We start from the raw sequence: 21,169 nt of genomic DNA, 5'->3' as shown, positions 1-21,169 counted from the left end.
TGATTGGCTGGAGCCGCAATGATGTCACTCCCGCGCATGCGCACAGGAGCCGCCGGTAACGGCACACTCACTTAAGCAACAGCACATACGTGCCGTTGCTTCAGTTTGCTTCAGTGCACATATACCAATGACATCAGCACATGCAAATACAGGGGATATCTCCTAAACCGTTCAGGTTTAGGAGATATCCAGGGCAGCTACAATTAAGCTTTATTATAGGTATACCTGTAGCAAAAAGTTGTAAGGGTTTAAGCTGGGAATTCTACTGCCAAAGTCTGTTAGTTGCATGCATCATTATGATAGATTTTCCTACTATACATTACATTTTTCATTATGGATTTGGGAGAGTTAGCATTGTCAGACACTCTGTGGACCCTTTGGGATTCATTTTTTAGGAATATAAGGTATTATCCAGTCACCCAAACTGCTTAGTAAGTATCTCTAATTTGTGTCCTGGTTGCTATCTTGAGCAGGGCTCTGCTAAACAATATCTTATAATCTTATGTATTCACTATTCTAACTATTCACTATTCTAATAGGCCTAGGCCTATATGTTAAAAAGTGTAGGCCGGTGTATTCCTCAGTTCAAGCACCACCCAACTCTGGCCTATCTGCAGCCTCACCCCCCACACTTGTTAACCCAGCTTTTCTCAACCTTTTAAAAACGGAGAAACCTTTGAAATAACTTTCTGGTCTCAGGGAACCCCTGCTAAAACTTTCTATTTCTACAACTCATGATACATTAGTGTGATGGTCAGTGGGAAGAATGTTCCTTACACTTGTGGTAATTGGGAATAATCACCCCCTTACAGACAGCTAAAAAGATCAATGGTGTCAGTGTGAACATATTAAAGAGGCAGACATTGTTTATTGCTCAAAGAACCCCTATCAATCTCTGGAGGAACCCTGGTTAGGAAACCTTGTGTTAAACCTCTATTTGCTACATTTCAATACTGTTAAAGTGGACCTATATTCAATATATGATTATAAGGTTATTAGGGTGGATAAACAAAATAAAAGGAAAGCTGTAAAGTTTATATTTTACTAAACAAACAGCTGTTAAATACTCTTTCATTTGTTGGCCATGTAAACTAAAGCATTTGACCATGATTTATTCTGAAGGTTAGAATCAATTAATCTGAACTTATTTCAACTCTTCTTACATCCATGCCATTTACTTATTAAATTATTTATTTATCCATTACTCTATGACTCTTGAAATGGTTTTAAAGTGGTTGTAAACCTCAGATATGAAAGATGAACAAAGCATATCCCTCTATAGCAGTGATGGCAAACCTTGGCACCCCAGATGCTTTGGAACTACATTTCCCATGATGCTCCACTACACTGCAGAGTGCATGAGCATCATGGGAAATTTAGTTCCAAAACATCTGAAGTGCCACGGTTCGCCATCACTGTTCTATAGTGTGTACTTGTCTCAATTAAGAGCACTCTGGAGGGCGATGTACAAAAGCAGAGGCGCATGTTGAGGCGTAACGCACATTTCCATATTTATGAAACGGTAACAAAGCGCAAACCCCCCATTTACTATAATGATCTCGGCGCATGGGAGAATGCAGTCTGTGCGCCACTATGGACATGGCACACGACATCTCCAATTCAATATTGGTGGTGGTTTGTGGTTTGCATGTGGATTTTGTGAACACAAGTGGAATTTTGAACTAAAGTGGAGAGTTAATAACCAGGAGTTGAAAACAGGTAACAAAGCGCAACTATGGACATGGCACACGACATCTCCAATTCAATATTGGTGGTGGTTTGTGGTTTGCATGTGGATTTTGTGAACACAAGTGGAATTTTGAACTAAAGTGGAGAGTTAATAACCAGGAGTTGAAAACAGGAGTTAAGACAGGAGTCTTTAACCTGTAAGTAACATCTTAAACTTCATTTAAGTAATTGTATTGTAACTGGGAAATGAGTGCTAGCAGGGTTGAAGGTTTTGCTCAGTGCACAGTGTGCCACATGTATGCAAAACTGGTGCAAGAGCTCCAGGATGCATACCGCTGTGACAGATGTGAGCAGGTTGCCCTTCTAGAAGCTCGCATTAGAGATCTGGAGGAGCAAGTTGCAACACTGGGCAGAAAGAACAACCTTGAAAGGGGTCCTCTGCTCGCTGAGCAGGTGGTCAGTAGGGTTGATGTGGAGGGTGGAGGGGCAAGTCAGGATTATCAGATAGGAAGATGGGTTAATGTAGTTAGAGGGAGTGGAAGGGGCTCGCAGAAAAGGAAGGCAGCCCTAGATGTCACTGCTCCCCCTAACAGCCGGGAGAGCAGCCCATCTAGTAGAGGAGGTGAGGGGAGTGCAGAAAGGCCTAGACAGTTGGTGGTTATAGGGGATTCTATGATCAGAAGGACTGATAGAATAATTTGTCGCCAGGATCGCCTCAACCGAATAGTTTGCTGTCTCCCTGGTGCTAGGGTTCGGCATGTGGTGGACCGGGTGGATAAATTACTGGGAGGGGCTGGGTATGACACAGCAGTCTTGGTCCACGTTGGAACCAATGACCGTATACATGGAAGGTGGAGGCTCCTTAAGAATCAATTTAGAGAACTAGGCTGCAAGTTGAAGGGAAGGACCTCCAAGGTGATATTCTCTGAAATATTGCCTGTGCCATGCGCAACACAGGAAAGGCAGGGGGTGATTAGAGAGCTGAATGCATGGCTAAAGACCTGGTGTAGGGAGGAGGGATTTGGGTTTCTAGAGCACTGGGCTGACTTTTCATTGGGGTGCAACCTATATGCTAATGATGGTTTGCACTTGAATGGAAGGGGGTCTGCTGTGCTGGGGAAGAGGTTTATGGGAAGGCTGGAGGAGTATTTAAACTGGGTTTGAGGGGGGAGGGTGAACCAGACGTACATTGGGCAGACAGGTCAGTTAGGGGTCAGACATTAATGGAGGGTGGAATGGGGATAGATGGGGGGTGGGATATGGCAGGTGACAAGAAATTTCCCATGTTGCAAACAGCCATTGAAAACTATAGTGCAATTTGTACTACTAAAAATAATATGAAAAACACCAGAGCAAAATGTAATAATGCATTAAAGTGTTTGTACACCAATGCCAGAAGTCTGCCAAGCAAAATAGGTGAGTTGGAAGCTGTGGTGCATGAGGAGAGCTATGATGTAATCGGTATTGCTGAAACTTGGCTTCAATCCTCACATGACTGGGCTATTAATATTCCTGGCTATGCACTCTTTCGGAGAGACAGGGTAAAAAGGAAAGGTGGCGGGGTCTGTCTCTATGTGAGAAGTGATCTCAAAGCAAGTGTGAAAGAGGACCTGGTGGATGGAGAGTGTGATGAGTCCGAAGCATTATGGGTGGAACTGCATTTAGATGGGTGTAGTTCAAAGTTAATCGTTGGAGTTTGTTATAGACCACCCAATGTGAATGAGGAGGTGGAGACTCAGCTCCTTGCACAGATGGAAAGGGCTGCAAGGGCTGGGACAGTGATAATAATGGGGGATTTTAACTACCCAGAAATTGACTGGAGTAATGGCACTGCTGGGACAGTTAAAGGGCAAAAAATGATAAACCTATTACAGGACAATTTTATGGTCCAGTTTATTGAGGCCCCAACTAGGAATGAAGCTCTGTTGGACCTGGTAATCTCAAACCATGCAGAGCTTATTACTAATGTCCAGATAAAGGAACACCTGGGTAGCAGTGATCATAACATGATTTCCGTTGATGTTAGCGCTAAACAAGAAATACATACGGGTAAGATAAAAACACTTAACTTCAAGAGAGCTAATTTTCCGAGGATGAGGGCTACTCTCCAGGACTTAGACTGGGAGAGAATATTCGCTTCAATGGGCACAGAACAGAAATGGGAATTCTTCAAAAAGACTGTTTGTGACCTCACTGCAAAGTATATTCCCATGGGCAATAAGTTTAAAAGGCTAAAAACAAAACCTATGTGGCTCACGGCCAAAGTTAAAAAAGCTATAAACTGTAAGAGAAGAGCTTTTAAAAAATATAAAAATGGAGGATCACTAGTGTCATTTAAATGTTACAAAGAAATTAACAGAATATGTAAAAAGGAAATCAAGGATGCAAAAATTCAAAACGAACGACAGATTGCAAAAGATAGTAGGACAAACCCCAAAAAATTCTTCAAATATATTAATAGTAAAAAGGTCAAGTCTGAGCATGTAGGCCCTTTACAAAACAATCTAGAGTTGGTGACTGGGGACAAAGAGAAGGCTAATTTATTAAACACTTTCTTCAGCTCTGTGTACACAAAAGAGCATGGGGGAGCGCATGTCCATAATGGGGGTGATAGTGACACAGCCCCAAATGATCCACAATGGCTCAAAAGTGATATGGTCCAGAAATACTTAGACAGAATAAAGGTGGATAAAGCACCTGGCCCTGATGGCATCCACCCACGGATCCTAAAAGAATTGAGCTCTGTAATTTCAGAGCGATTGTATCTAATTTTTAGGGACTCATTAATGACGGGAATAGTCCCACTGGATTGGCGCAGGGCGAACGTGGTGCCTATATTTAAAAAGGGATCAAAGTCTTTACCAAGTAACTATAGACCTGTTAGCTTAACTTCTATAGCTGGGAAGATACTGGAGCGTTTAATAAAAGACCACATCGACGAGTTCTTGCTGAACAAAAACACTTTAACCACTTTCAGACCGGACCATTTTGCTGGTAAATGACCAGAGGTCTTTTTACACTTTGGCACTGCGCTGCTTTAACTGGTAATTGCGCGGTCATGCAATGTTGTACCCAAACAAAATTTGCGTCCTTTTCTTCCCACAAATAGAGCTTTCTTTTGATGGTATTTGATTGCCTCTGCGATTTTTATTTTTTGCGATATAAACGTAAAAAGACCGCAAATTTTGAAAAAAAATGATATTTTCTACTTTTTGTTATTAGAAAAATCCAATAAACTCAATTTTAGTCATACATTTAGGCCAAAATGTATTCAGCCACATGTCTTTGGTAAAAAAAAAGTCAATAATTGTATATTTATTGGTTTGCGCAAAAGTTGTCACATCTACAAACTAAGGTACGTTTTCTGGAATTTACGCAGCTTTTAGTTTACGACTGCCTATCTCATTTCTTGAGGTGCTAAAATGGCAGGGCAGTACAAAACCCCCCCAAATGACCCCATTTTGGAAAGTAGACCCCCTAAGGAAATTGATAAGAGGCATGTTGAGCCCATTGAATATTTTATTTTTTTGCCTCAAGCGATTGAATAATGACAAAAAAAAATATTTTTTTTTTTTTTTACACAAAGTTGTCACTAAATGATATATTGCTCACACATGCTATGGGCGTATGTGAAATGACACCCCAAAATAAATTCTGCTGCTTCTCCTGAGTATGGGGATACCACATATGTGGGACTTTTTGGGAGCCTAGCCGCGTACGGGGCCCCGAAAACCAAGCACCGCCTTCAGGCTTTCTAAGGGCGTAAATTTTTGAGTTCACTTCTCACTACCTATTACAGTTTTGAAGGCCATAAAATGCCAAGATGGCACAAAACCCCCACAAATGACCCCATTTTAGAAAGTAGACACCCCAAGCTATTTGCTGAGAGGCATGTTGAGTTCATGGAATATTTTATATTTTGCCACAAGTTGCGGGAAAATTACAAACTTTTTTTTTTTTTTTTTTTTTTAACAAAGTTGTCACTAAATGATATATTGCTCATGCATGCCATGGGCATATGTGAAATGACACCCCAAAATAAATTCTGCTGCTTCTCCTGAGTACGGGGATACCACATATGTGGGACTTTTTGGGAGCCTAGCCGCGTACGGGGCCCCGAAAACCAAGCACCGCCTTCAGGCTTTCTAAGGGCGTAATTTTTTGATTTCACTCCTCACTACCTATTACAGTTTTGAAGGCCATAAAATGCCAAGATGGCACAAAACCCCCACAAATGACCCCATTTTAGAAAGTAGACACCCCAAGCTATTTGCTGAGAGGCATGTTGAGTCCATGGAATATTTTATATTTTGCCACAAGTTGCGGGAAAATTACAAACTTTTTTTTTTTTTTTTTTTTTTTCACAAAGTTGTCACTAAATGATATATTGCTCACGCATGCCATGGGCATATGTGAAATGACACCCCAAAATAAATTCTGCTGCTTCTCCTGAGTATGGGGATACTACATATGTGGGACTTTTTGGGAGCCTAGCCGCGTACGGGGCCCCGAAAACCAAGCACCGCCTTCAGGCTTTCTAAGGGCGTTACAGTTTTGAAGGCCATAAAATGCCAAGATGGCACAAACCCCCCCCAAATGACCCCATTTTGGAAAGTAGACACCCCTAAATTTAGGGGTACACTAGTGAGACTAGGTAATAAATGGCGGGTGCCCTGAAACTATAAAAAAATAACTAACCAACCAGCGTCACCTGTAACAGTTATATGGTGATCACTGGTGAAAGGGTTAACTAGGGGGCAATTAGGGGGCTTTATGCGGTAGTATATGGGGGTCCCTGGCGCTATAAAAAGCTGCAGCGAACCTAAATACCTACCTGCCTAACTAGCGTCACCTGTGACACTAATACAGCGATCAGAAAAACGATCGCTTATTAGGCTGGGTTCACACTGGAGCGATGCGGGAACGCCACGAATGCGCGGCGGGTTCCCGCATCGCATGCCTCCCGGCGGCAGTTCACACTGCCCTATGCGAACTGCTGGGAGTGTCAGTGAAATGTTACTGACACCCCCAGATCAGTTCGCATATCGCAGTGCGATCTGCAAACTCGGATCGCATGGTGTGAACACCCATGCGATCCGATTCTGCTGCGGGCCAAAAAAAGGGTCCCGTGCGAATTTGCGGCGGGTGCGGCGGGTGCGGTGAATGGCTGAACTCGAATCGCACAGAGATCGGATGTGATTTGCACTGCAGTGCGGTGCGAATCACATCCGTTCTCATAAACCGCTGCAATGTGAACCCAGCCTTAGTGACACTGGCGACGGGGGGTGATCACGGGGTTAAACCTTTATTGGGGGGGTTAGGGGGGTACCTTAGAACTAAAGGGGGCTAACCCTAACTGCCCTAACAGTTATTAGTCACAAATGACACCCGCCGGGTGATCAGGGGGTTAAACCTTTATTAGGTAATAAATGGCGGGTGCCCTGAAACTATAAAAAAATAACTAACCAACCAGCGTCACCTGTAGCAGTTATATGGTGATCACTGGTGAAAGGGTTAACTAGGGGGCAATCAGGGGGCTTTATGCGGTAGTATATGGGGGTCCCTGGCGCTATAAAAAGCTGCGGCGAACCTAAATACCTACCTGCCTAACTAGCGTCACCTGTGACACTAATACGGCGATCAGAAAAATGATCGCTTATTAGGCTGGGTTCACACTGGAGCGATGCGGAAACGCCGCGAATCCGCGGCGGGTTCCCGCATCGCATGCCTCCCGGCGGCAGTTCACACTGCCCTATGCGAACTGCTGGGAGTGTCAGTGAAATGTTACTGACACCCCCAGATCAGTTCGCATATCGCAGTGCGATCTGCAAACTCGGATCGCATGGTGTGAACACCCATGCGATCCGATTCTGCTGCGGGCCAAAAAAAGGGTCCCGTGCGAATTTGCGGCGGGTGCGGCGGGTATGGCGGGTGCGGCGGGTGCGGCGAATGGCTGAACTCGAATCGCACAGAGATCGGATGTGATTTGCACTGCAGTGCGGTGCGAATCACATTCGTTCTCATAAACCGCTGCAATGTGAACCCAGCCTTAGTGACACTGGCGACGGGGGGTGATCACGGGGTTAAACCTTTATTGGGGGGGTTAGGGGGGTACATTAGAACTAAAGGGGGCTAACTCTAACTGCCCTAACAGTTATTACAGTCACAAATGACACCAATGCAAAAAAAAAAAAAAAAAAAAAAAAAATGACATTGGTGTCACTGTGACTGGGGGGCAGGGGTAATTGGGGGGGTGATCGGGGGGTAAAGGGGGGGTGTGAGTGTGCCTGGCATGTTCTACTGTGTGTGTGAGTGTTGGTGCAACTTACTGATCCGCTCTCCTCCGTGTCGGAACGAAAAATACCGACACGGAGGAGAGAATACATCACTTCCTCTCCTGTGTTTACATTACAGGAGAGGAAGTGATGTCACCGGGGATTTCTATTCGTCGGGAGCGATCGCGAGGGGGTGGCCATGAATGAATGGCCGTCCCCTCGTCCGGGATCGCTCCCGAACGAATACCGACCGCCGCAGGCACCGGGCGGGGGCCCGATCGGGCTCCCGACCCGCGGGAGGCAAGGGACGTACATGTATGTCCTTATGCCTGCCCGTGCCATTGTACCGACGTACATCGGCGTGCGGCGGTCGGCAACTGGTTAAGCAACAGACAACATGGATTCATAAAAGACAGAAGTTGTCAGACAAATCTGATTTCTTTTTATGAGGAGGTAAGTAAAACCTTGGACAGAGGGGTGGCGGTGGACGTGGTATACTTGGATTTTGCAAAAGCATTCGATAAAGTTCCCCACACACGGCTCATGTGTAAGGTAAAGTCTACAGGTTTGGAAATATCAGTTTGTAAATGGATAGAAAATTGGCTAGAAGACAGAATTCAGAGAGTCGTGGTTAATGACTCTTACTCTGAATGGTCTAAGGTTATCAGTGGTGTACCCCAAGGTTCAGTGCTGGGACCCTTACTTTTTAACATCTTTATAAATGATATTGGGTCTGGGATCAAAAGTAATATTTCTGTCTTTGCAGATGACACCAAGATATGCAGTGGAATAACGTCTTTACAGGATGTCTCCAATTTACAAGGCGACCTCAATACTCTGTCTAATTGGGCGACTATGTGGCAGATGAGGTTTAATGTTGATAAATGTAAAGTTATGCACTTGGGGCCTAAGAATATGCATGCATCATACATGCTAGGGGGAGTACAACTGGGGGAATCCATAGTGGAGAAGGATCTGGGGGTTTTGGTAGACCATAAGCTCAATAACAACATGCAATGCCAAGCTGCTGTTTGCAAAGCGAGCAAAGTCCTTTCTTGTATTAAGAGAGGTATGGACTCCAGAGAAAGAGATATAATTTTGCCCCTGTTCAAATCATTAGTAAGACCTCACCTGGAATATGCCGTTCAGTTTTGGGCACCAGTTCTCAAAAAGGATATCGGGGAACTGGAGAAAGTGCAGAGAAGGGCAACGAAACTGATAAGAGGCATGGAGGAGCTCAGCTATGAGGAGAGATTAGAGGAACTAAATTTATTCACTCTTGAGAAGAGGAGATTAAGGGGGGATATTATCAACATGTTCAAATACATTAGGGGTCCATATAGTGAACTTGGTGTTGAGTTGTTCTCTGTACGGTCAACCCAGAGGACACGGGGGCACTCTTTACGTCTAGAGGAAAAGAGATTTCATCTTCAAGTACGGAAAGGTTTCTTCACAGTTAGAGCTGTGAAAATGTGGAATAGACTCCCGCCAGAGGTGGTTCTGGCCAGTTCAGTAGACTGCTTTAAGAAAGGCTTGGATACTTTCCTGATGGTACATAATATAACTAGGTACTAACATAGGTAAAGTTGATCCAGGGAAAATCCGATCGCCTATTGGGGGATCAGGAAGGAATTTTTTTCCCCTGCTGTAGCAAATTGGAGCATGCTCTGCTGGGTTTTTTTTTCGCCTTCCTCTGGATCAATTGTGGGCATAAAATTGGGTATCTGGATTGTACGATTATTTTTTATTTTATTTATTTGTTTTTAAGGTTGAACTGGATGGACTTGTGTCTTTTTTCAACCTGACTAACTATGTAACTATATGTAACTATGTAACTATGTAATATTGACAGAATATGGAGGTGCCAATATTTTTGGGGATGTGAGGAAGTTTAATAACAATTGCCCAAGTAACAAATATGCCCAAAATAGAATGAAGAAAGTAACTTTTTCAGAGAAAGCCTGCTGTGCCAGCAAGTACGTTTAGAACTGTGTGAGATCGATGTAAGGAGTGTGCATGCTCAAATGGCTCTTGCGCCCGTTCACATGAGTTTGTTCACCGCACGTCCAAAATCTTGGTAAATGTTAAGAAACGTACATGCAATTGCATGGGTTGATTGGGCACACCTTTTTTTTAGGCTGCTTCACCCTTATGTATTTTTTTAATGAGATTTGCACACAGATCATGTTAGCATGTTATGTTGCCAACATGTGACATTTACCTTGTTAAAATTATGTAAAAAGACTCTTGTTCCCCTAGCTCCTCCTAAAAGGGCATTTAACCTTCCCCCTCTAATGCATATGATTTCCTTAGGCTAGCTTTTGCTTTTTAAAGGGGAACTCTGCACTCCATTCTCCAATGCTCTTGTCACCCCCTCTAATCCTTTGGATTTCAATGGGCTAACTGTTGTTTTTAAAGGGGAACTCCACACTCCATTCTCCAATGCTCGTCTCCCCCCTCTAATCCCCTGGATTTCCAAGGGCTAACTTTTACTTTTAAAGGGGAACTCCACACTCCACTCCATTCTCAAAAGGCTGTGAGCTGCCTTCACCAATCCAAACCACATCCCTTTTCAGAGCATATAACAGGGCCAGCTAGGAAAGGGACGAGAAGAGCAATCGCCCAACCCCCTCCTGAACCATACAAGGCCACATGCTCTCAACATAGCCGACTTTGGGGCATGTTGGGCTCAGCCCAATACCAACTACAAAGCACCTTGTACCCACTAGTTTAAAGGGTCTTTCCACAATCCGTAAAGCCCCCTGTCTGCAGCCCTCCACAACCCCAGCCTAGGGTTGTGTGGAAGAGGCGCTTGTCCCCCTGAATATGGGAACAAGGTGGTTGACTTTTGGTGTACATGAGCCCCTCCTGCCCCCAAGCATCCACCCCCTTTCATGGGCTGGCTTGTTGTGTGTTTGGCTAGGGGTTTGTTAGTGTGTGGAGGGGGCACAATTTTTTTTAGTTTGGGGTGGGGTTTTTCACGTGGGGGTTCTCATTTTAAACCTTAACAGACCCAAATGGCCTTGTATATATTGGGGGGGCATGCTATTTTTTGTTTTGTGTTAAAATCTTGCAGCTGCAATGTAGATTTGTAAGTTTTCTCTAAAGCCATACATCTGAAGCAACATTTTGGATACATGCTACATATGCACCACTTTACAGGCAGAGTAAGCCCGTCCCCCAAGTTACTAGCTTTTAAGCAATTTTGCATTTTTAAAGGCAGTTCTCATTGTTTCATTTTTGGGGTTGTCCAAATTGGTGACATGGATATATGTCCCTCAGGGTGGGAACTGGGCCCCCATACCCATTCTAAGGCCAATAACTAGAATATAAGACAGCCAAATGAAGACTAGCGAAATTAACAAGTCAGTTCCCATACACTGCAATGGTATTTGTTGTAAAACTTTTGCTTGTTAGGCTCTTTGTTTGCCCCCCTGGACCGGGGGGGTGTTTGTGCCATCTGTTATTTTGTAGCATGCTCAGGGAAGCCATCAGAAATAGTGGGGCCCCTTACACAGCTTTAGCCCCCCCCCCCGGGCCTGACTACCAACCTTCCCCAAGACCTACCCATGGGCTTGCTGTGTGTTTGGCTAGGAGTTTGTTAGTGTGTGGGAGGGGCACAATATTTGTTTAGATTGAGGTGGTATTTTTTCACGTTGGGGGCTCTCATTTTAAGCCTTAATAGACTGGCCTTGTATGTATCGGGGGGGGGGGGGGGGTGCTATTTTTTGTTTTGGGTTAAAATCTTGCAGCTGTAATGTAGATTTAGAAGTTTTCTCTAAAGCCGTATATCTTTGAATCAGTATTTTGGATACATGCTACAGATGCATCACTTTATAGCAAATTAGCATTTTTAAAGGCACTTCTCCTTGTTTGTTTTTGGGGTTGTCCAAATTGGTAATATTGATACCCATTTTAAGGTCAATAACTAGAGTATAAGCCAGCCAAGTGGGGACTAGCAAAATTAACAAGTCAGTTCCCATAAACTGCAATGGCATCTGTTGTATAACTTTTGCCCATGTTAGGCTCTTTCTTTGCCCCCCTGGAACGGGGGGTGTTTGTCCCATCTGTAATTTTGTAGCATGCTGGATGATGTGCTTAATTTTGGACAGGGGGTGGCTTATTTTGTGCTAACTGCATTTGTGTGAACAGCACTTGAATTTTTCTTAGCATGCTCAGAGAGTGTGTTTTTTGGGTTAGTAATTTAAGTACAGCCTTAACAGGTGTATCCACGTTGAAGTTCTGTCTGTACACTGGTTGAACTCGCATTTTGTGTGTTTCATGAACTGTGTGTGTGTTTTCAATTGCTTCATTAGCTGTTATGTTATATAATGATGGTGTGTGTGGCAAAATAGTACATTTTGGTGTCCTTATAGAGTTTGTAACACATGTATTTTCTCTTTGTATTTTGTTTGTCTTTGCAAAACAGATGTTTTAGAGCAAGTATTTTTATACTTTTGTTTATTTCTTTTTTTTTGTTGGGGGGGTGGATATTTTTCCCTGAAATATTTTTGATATTGTCAATGTTTGTTGTTTGTAGGTTGTTAGTTTCATTTTGATTTAATTGTCTGTGCTGAATTTTTTTGCAAAATCTTCCTCAAGATTTGACTAATAAATGTGGGTGCAGTCCTTTAAACTCCTATTCATTTCCTCTGCAAAATGGTCAGACCTCAAAACCATATTCTGTTAGTGTCTTAAATTTGCATACATGTTTTTTGATTTCCTTGATCTTTTCCAAGTCCTATTTTGTTGACCAATAATATTGGTAGAAATTTTTTATGTTTTATGTGTTTTGTTAATAACTTGTTTTGCAGATGCATGCTCAATCCAAGTAATGTATTTTACACCCCCCCCCCCCCCCCAAACAATTTTCATGCAACAGATTTCCCAGCTGCAGCTCAACTAGGCTGATTGGCTTGGCAAAACAAAAAAAGGTGTCTCAGCTACTTCCCTGGTGCCTTCATGGTAGCATATGCATGGATTGTGTGTATGCTGCCATGGATAGGCACCAGGAAAGGAACATTACAGAGAGGTAATTATTCAATTTTCTATTTTAGAGCAGTGGTTCTCAGCCTCAGTCCTCAAGTACCCTGACAGGACATGTTTTGGGAATTTATCCTAGCTAAAATAACTGTCCAAAATACCAAGCCATTGACTCTGATTTAAAGCACCTGTGCACGATGAAGGAAAACCCGCAAACATGGCCTGTTGGGGGTACTTGAGGTCAGGGTTTCAGAACCACTGATTTAGAGCACAGAGCTAAAATCTAGCTCAAAGGAATCCTATTCTAATTGTGGGAATTTGAGGGAAACCAAGTAAATGTTAGAACCCCTGCTTGTCTTTTTTAGGTTGGGCTTTGTGTCCCTTTTCTGAAAATTGGCTTTACTTCCTGTCACATAGGCAAACAGGATGTGAGGGTAAAACCCTACCAATATCTTTCCTTGGGGACACACAGGTCAATCTAACTAATGTCCCCATTAGGAATATTGCACTCTAGCACTTTGTTGTGTACACCCCAAATTATTAGGTATTTTGGAGTTTATTAACCCCCCTGGCAGTAATCCCGAGTCGGGCTCTGGTTGGGATTTTGCTAACAGGAGCGGTAACCCCGAGCCAGACTCGGGATTGCATTGCTGGATGCAGAGGAGGACACAGTGAGAGTTACTTACCTTGTCTCCTGGATCCAGCGATGTGCTCCGCACTGTGTGATCGAGCTGTCCTCCGCTCGATTCACAGTGCCCGAATGCCGTCGAGCTCCGTTCCCTGCAACGTTACGGCGCACGGGAGTGGAGAACGGCGGCAAATTCAAAAAAGTAAAAAGACACAAAACACACACAGTACTGTAATCTTACAGATTACAGTACTTTATTAAAAAATACACACCCCCTTTGTCCCTAGTGGTCTGTGCAATGCCCTGCATGCACTTTTATATTATAAATACTGTTTTTTCTGCCTGAAATTTGGAGATTGTCCATAGCAACCAGAAAGTGTCCCTTTTTCAGTGTTTTAGGATTTGATTACATTATTAAATAATTTTTATTATTTATTATATTATAAACTTTATCATACCCGGGATGTCTGCTAGACTCTAGTTTGAACAGATTTAAGAGCGTTATTCCTAAGAATTACAGGACTACAATATAAAACGTCAAATTTCCATGCAAAATAATTGTACCGCTTTCAGCACCTAAAACCAGACTGAATCATACCGCCAGGGAGGTTAAAGGCAAATCCACTCTGCAATACAAGTGTACTCGCTGTAGGGGAAGCACTGGTGATTTTATCATCCAATCATGTAGAAGCAAAGGTGCTGTTTTTTTTAGTTTTCCTTTGTCCCCCTTGGATCTCCAGCAACTGCACTTCCAAGTGCAAAGTGGATTTGCCTTTAGTAAATAAACCCCAAAGTCCAAGATATCTAATAATTTGGGGTGTACACAGCAAAATGCTAGAGTGCAATTTACCTAATGGGGAAACTATTTAGAGTGACCTGTTTAACCCCAAGGAAAGACATTGGTAGGGTTTTACCCTCACTTCCTATTTGGCTACGTGACAGTAAGTTAATACATTTTATGGAGAAACTGGCAAAATTTGGGCGGTGTCTTCGCCCTATCAGGGGTGCAGACATCCCGAAAAACTGACAGGACTTCTAATCCCTCTGCACTATATCCCCAAGCAAAAATAAGAAAACATTTCATTTAGTTTAACCTTGCAAAGACACATTCCTAAGTTCAGCTGTGATGCATGTCAATGGGCCATTTAGACCTTGTTTAATAGAAAACACCAGTTGCCTTTCACTAGAAACATTTGTTAGTCCAGTCCTGGAAATATGCATCGGTTTTACTATTAATTTTCATAAAAAATAGGTTCCTGCATCTAGATGTGTGACCGTTGTGTCCTGTTTGTATTGAAGTATGTACGTGTGGCACATATCTGGTTCCCGGAAGCGGTGGCCAGCACACAGGAATGACATCACGCCCCTCCTGGAAGTTGCTTGTACTGCTAATTTATTCCCCCCACCATGCCCCGCTCACTGTTCTCTGAGAAAGAGATGATCCTTATTTGCAAATTAAGATAATTTTTAATTTATTTTTACATGGGGTGGTGTTTGTGTGGGCCATGTGTGTATGTCTAAATGATTTCCCCCAGAGGTTCTCCCTCCTAGTGTATAGATTGCATTCATATATTTGTCACCCAAATGCATTAGTATCATCCGCAAATACTGAGATTGAGCTGTTTACTCCATCCTCCAGGTTGTTTATGAACAAATTAAATAGGATTGGTCCCAGCACAGAACCCTGTGGGACCCTACTACCCACCCCTGACCATTCAAAGTATTCCCCATTTATCATCAACCTCTGAACTCGCCCTTGTAGCCAGTTTTCAATCCATGTACTGACCCTATGGGCCATGCCAACAGACCTTATTTTGCACAGTAAACATTTATAGGGAACTGCGTCAAATGCTTTTGCAAAATCCAGATATACCACTTAAGCTCTCCACCCCCATTTTTTCACAGCTCAGACAGGCTGTATACATTTCTGGACATTGAGAGGCTGTAGAGAGGAGTATACTGCAGGTTCAACTTATGTAGGAGGATTTGATTCATTTCTGTGTATTACCTAAGGCCAGTCACTTTAGTGAGTATATGTTAGGGTTTACAACCAATTTAAGTTATTATTGAATATAGGATTGCTAAAACCAAACGGGAAACCAGATCTGCAGAAATGTAATTGTTAATTTACCCTCACGATCAAGAAAAAAAACTATTGTAAAAACGTAGAGACATGACTAGATCGCGGGACCCATGATAACCAATGATTAAAAGCATCTTTAGTATAAAATACTGTGTATTTATAGTTCATGCTTTTACAGTTTATGAAGTTTTCACAAGTAATAACAGACTATTATTATTTCCAGCTAAGTCACATAGCATTGTTGTATTCGTCTGCTGAATTTCAAAGTTTGTTTCTTCAATATTAAATTGATTTGTTATCTTCCTTTCTTCTTTATTATAAAGCTGTGACCATGCCTCATTGATAATAAAATATTAAAAAATGGATGCCAGGAAGCTACATTTCAGCAGAACACAAGTAAGACGTATCAAGAACAGCTGAATACATTTCAATAGCGAGGCCAATCTATACAGCGCAGCTTGTAAATATTCATTTGATACAAGTAGATTTATAATGTGGGAGCAGGAGAGTAATGTATGCTTTAGAAGCCGTATTATAGCAACAAGTCAGGATACATCTGGAAATCAAACACATGCTTTAAGTACAGTAGCTCTGGGCTTATCCCGGCACTTGGGTCTGAGCCACAGAAAATTGTGCTGTGCACATGGATGTGTCTTATTGTGCCCTGTAGGCTAAGAAAGTCAAAACAACTACATTGAAGTGCTCGCTATCACAACTGTGCAGAGTCTCTGACTGGCACCCTGAAGTCATGAACATTGCATGTGACCTCCTGCGCAGAGAAATCCATATGGTAGTAGATAAATAAAGTAATATCAGTAAATAATAAGCTACAGAGCAAAAATATATTATGTATGAAGAATATGGCACACTACATAGATAACTGAACTCTCCCTGACACTGAACATGGCTCCTAAGTTAATAAAAATAATTAGGGAAGCTATTTATTTTATACTTGTATTAATAACACACGGGCAAGCATACCCCTGTTCTATAAAATGGTTGCAACAAAAAACTGTTACAAGCTACAGGAAGAAATTATAAATTGATTTGTAAGAAAAATATGAATTGCCTTATTATATGTATAAAACTTTGTACCGACTACAAAGAACCCTGTTACTCTGTAACTGGCAGCATAAGGGGAAGACTTCTACCAGCACAGTGCCATGCACAGCTCTGTTCTGCCACTTCCACCCCTAAAGTGCTGAGTGTCTGGCTATAGGGCACACACGCACACAGGGCCGGGACAAGGGGTGGGCAGGAGGGACGGGTGCCCCTGGCGCAATGGTTTATTCCAGGGGTAGGGGGCACCCTGACCCTAACCCTAAGGGAAAGGGGGGCACAGTTTGGCATCTTTGCCCTGGGCTCTGGATGACCTTGTCCCGGTACTGCATGCACACATTCTGGTTTGTTGGCAATGGCTAGCCCTGTACAGATACTCACTTCTAAAAAGCCCTCATCTGATTAACAATATGTGTCACACCAGGTGCATTGACCGTAGGCTCATGCTAGAGCACATATAACAAAACAATTGTTCTGTACACACGCTGTTTACACCATAAACATGTGGTGGTGTGCATTGGGTAAAATTGCAGCATGTCTGTATTTTTATTCAGCAAACTGCAAATCATCACATGTTAATGCACTGCGCCGCAGCACGTTGCAAGCACTGCAGTGCATGAAGGTAAAGTAATTGTAAACGATCACCTTGTAAAACAACCTATTCAGTTTAAAATAGAAATGAAAGGCAAAACATTTTTGTATAGATATAAAAAAAAAATGTAAATACATTTTTTCCCCTTTTTTATAAGTGATCACATTCCCTCTGTTCTAAGCATGAGAGCTTGCGGAGGAGAAGCAGCGGCACACTGAGCTTGCTAATGAATGTCTGTGCATCGGGGGAATGTCAGCACAAGTCTGATCATTGAAGGAGAGCAGGCTGAGTTCCCAGCATAGCTACAGAACTGATTACAGTGAGCTCTTCTGCTTAGTGTGGTCAGTTTTTAATAGGAAAGCAAGGGGACTAGCAGGAACACCAGGGATTTCACATAAAGGAAGTGATACAAAGAGAACAGGATACTTTCTTATACAAGTACATGGTACAGCAGGCACATATCAGCAGTATGAAGTGTTGGGGTAACAAACGCTTTAATGAATTTTTGCTACTTTCAATAAAGTTAAAGAAAAAAATAACATGTGCCCACTGGTGTGAACATTCTCAGAAAATAGCAATACTGACAGGATTTTAAAGTGATTGTAAAGGCACATTTTCAAAAAAGAGGTTATCCTTACCTACACTGTGCAATGGTATTGCGCAGTGAAGTCCCTTTCCTCCTCTTCTAGAGTTCCCCACTGTCCCTTCTTCCCCCTTAGCAGGTTGTGTCATATGATTCTCAGCAACAACTAACGACAAAATGTGGTATCTTTTTCTGAAATACCTCAATCAGAACAAATACTGCATTTTGGCCACTAGATAGAGCTGACAACCATAGGAAGTTATCGTTTTAGAGAAAATACAGGGGAAATTAATGAAGCCTGGACAAATGCTTGTGACATTCATCCAAACAATGTTTTATAAATAAACCCCTTTAGGTATTGTGTTCATTATTTCATTTAGCTTGAAGCTTGCAAACTTTAAATGTTATATTTGTCATTTTGATGAAAACAATAAAGCTGTTAAATTCAAAGGGTGACTGAAAACCCTCTTCTGGCAAAGGGCTTGACAATAACCACCAATCAGCTCACTGGGTGCTGCTACAGCCTGGTACACACAATGAGAATATCGGGAAAATGATCATCTGATTTTTTTTTGCATGCTAGTCTCCATATCGAAGATGAATAGGTTACTGAAGCTCGAAAATGCTCGTATGACAAAATATCGGCCAAAAACTGTACTGATTAGATGTAAATTGTACTATCTGGCATCGTATGAGAATTTTTTTTATGTTTGTGCCTTTGGATAATTTTGGACGAAAAGCTATGTACTAACGATCAGATTATATCATAGGATTGCATTGAAAACTGTATTTTTTGTAAGATTTTAAGATCGTGTGTACGGGCCATACGGGTCTACTTTATATTAATGTTTTAATTTAAAAAAACAAGATATAACACTATAATATGATATTTTCTTTCTGAGAACACATTTGTTTCCATTTTCATGTTTCAGTAACTAATAAGATGAGTAAGATCCTTTTCACACTGGCACCTCTCTGCATTAGCGGTAAACCGTCGCTATATCTAGTGGCGCTTTACCGTCATTTTAGCGGCACTTTTCGGCCACTACCAAGGCGCTTTTAAGCCCCGCTAGCGGCTGAAGAAAGGGTTAAATGCGTCAGACAGTGCGCTGCCAAAGCACTTTGCAGGCACTTCAGCAGTGGTGTCCATTCATTTCAATATGCAGGGGTCGTGCAGGAGCGGTGTGTATACAAAGCTCCCAAACCCCCGATTGGCTGAGACACCCAAACTTGCAGGACATTTTCTAACGCCCTGCAGGCACTTGGGCTTTCACACTAGGGCTACAGGGGAGGCTTTTTTTCAGGCCCTTTATAGGCACTATTTCTAGCCCTGTAGCCCTTTAGCGCCTGTTAATGCCCCCCAGTGTGGAAGGGGTTTTAAGTGACAAAATTAGCAGTATATCATTTCACTTCTATTCAGCACAAATGGGTTTATTACATTCTTTCACACAATTAAAGCCAATAATACAATTGAATAGACAAAGGGATAAACTTGTTATGGGGTCCACAGATCATAGAATTCATAATGGGGGATGGCCTTGAATGCATGAAGAATAACTCCACTTTGTTGAGAAAAAAACATTCCCCCGGGTGATCAATTTACATTGTAAGGATTATGACAAACTTTATAGCAAGCTGCTACCGGTTTTTGAAGAAAACTTATTTTTTTGCCTATGTCAATTGAAGACTGATTCTGAATGGGATTGTCTGCGTTCATTATAATCACCTGGTACATGCTAAGTGTTCTAATGGGAAAAGTTGTAGTGTCTGCATCCATTTAGAAGCAATTGACCCTTAGGGAGTATCTCACCTAAAATGAAACTCTTAATGCAAGGGTGCCTAAAATCTGATTTATATCTTAGTGCAGACTTCTGGGAAAATCAGTGGCTCAATCAAACAAGCAGGAAATTACATTTCTGGGGAAGTTCTACAGAATGCCTGCAGGTCGCCATATTGAATTACATTTTACAGAAAATTACAGCACTTCAGACAGAAATCAAAAGGTAATTTTTAATAACAAATTAGAATATGGCTTCTATTGTATATTTTTTATTTGCTACATTTACAGCAGGATGCTTTTGACTCAACTTGTTTATCTGGCTCTGTAGAGAGTCACATATTACAAGAAAGCAGTTTAATATCATGAACCATATGGTGTTGCTTTTACATTTCTTATGCTTTACTGTCACCTGTTCTTACAGCAGAGCCAAGATAAAAATAAACATATTTTGGATTTGGGGTACACAGACACCCCTACAGTTTCCCACAATTCAGAGCTTGATAGGCATAAGCTGCTAGTTACTAAGTAAGTATGGGAAGTAACATGACAGTTGGAGGAGCATGGTTAGCCCTGTCTATCAACTTTCTATTAACTTTTTAAAGGGTATTTCCACTTTTGTAGGAATAAAAAATAAGCAAATAAAAAAATAAATAACTGACTTTGATAGACAGCAGCTGGAGCCAATGTCACGGCTAATGTGTCTCAGCCAATCAGGAAGGAGAATCCCCGGACGTCACTGGATAGAGATGGACCTCGGTTAAGTATTAGGGGGCCCGATGCACATAGAAGGTGTTTTAAAGGAGTTGTAAAGTCAGAATGTTTTTTTTTATCTTAATGCATTCTATGCATTAAGATAAAAAGCCCTCTGTGTGTAGCAGGCACCCCAGCACCCCTAACACTTACCTGAGCCCCATCTCTCTCCAGCGATGTCTCTCCCTCAGCCGTTGGGGACTCCCCCCCCCCCCGATTGGCTGAGACACAGCAGTGGCGCCAGTGGCTAACTGACTTTGACAGCTGTGGGAGCCAATCAGGGGAGAGAGGGGGTGGGGCCGAACGACAGCTCAGTGTCTGAATGGACACATGGAGCTGCAGCTCGGCCAGGGGCCCCCACATCAAGCAGCTTGCTGTGGGGGCACTCGACAGGAGGAAGGGCCAGGAGCAGCAAAGAGGCAGCCGAGAGAAGAGGATCTGGGCTGCCTTGTGCAAAACAATCTGCACAGAGCAGCTAAGTATAACATGTTTGTTATGTTTTTTTTGTTTTTTTTTAATGGTACTTTACAATCACTTTAATGCATAGAATGCATTAAGATAAAAAAAAATCTGACTTTACAACCACTTTAAGGATTTCAGGTTTATCCAGTAGTGCTCTGGAAAGGTACCACTCTACCACATTACTTTTAAAAGAACTCCTTATTGAACAAGCAGAAGAAATCTTTACATAGTAAGGCTTATGATGCTCATAGAGCACCAATGTATCTGCACAGTTTCATCAGATGC

At 42.3% G+C, this 21,169-nt stretch overlaps 1 protein-coding gene across 2 annotated transcripts in view; it reads right to left on the bottom strand.

The window, feature by feature from the left end:
* KIAA0825 (KIAA0825 ortholog) overlaps nucleotides 1-21,169 on the bottom strand; it is a 760,685-nt gene that overhangs the window by 83,182 nt on the left and 656,334 nt on the right. The gene's annotated exons all lie outside the window — the stretch shown is intronic.

This window comes from Lithobates pipiens, unplaced genomic scaffold (genome assembly GCF_037356315.1).
Source record: "Lithobates pipiens isolate NorthernLeopardFrog02 unplaced genomic scaffold, aLitPip1_a1.2 Scaffold_3, whole genome shotgun sequence".
Taxonomy (NCBI): domain Eukaryota; kingdom Metazoa; phylum Chordata; class Amphibia; order Anura; family Ranidae; genus Lithobates; species Lithobates pipiens.
Note: the sequence above shows the minus strand (reverse complement) of the source record. Positions and strands in the feature narration are given on the sequence as shown.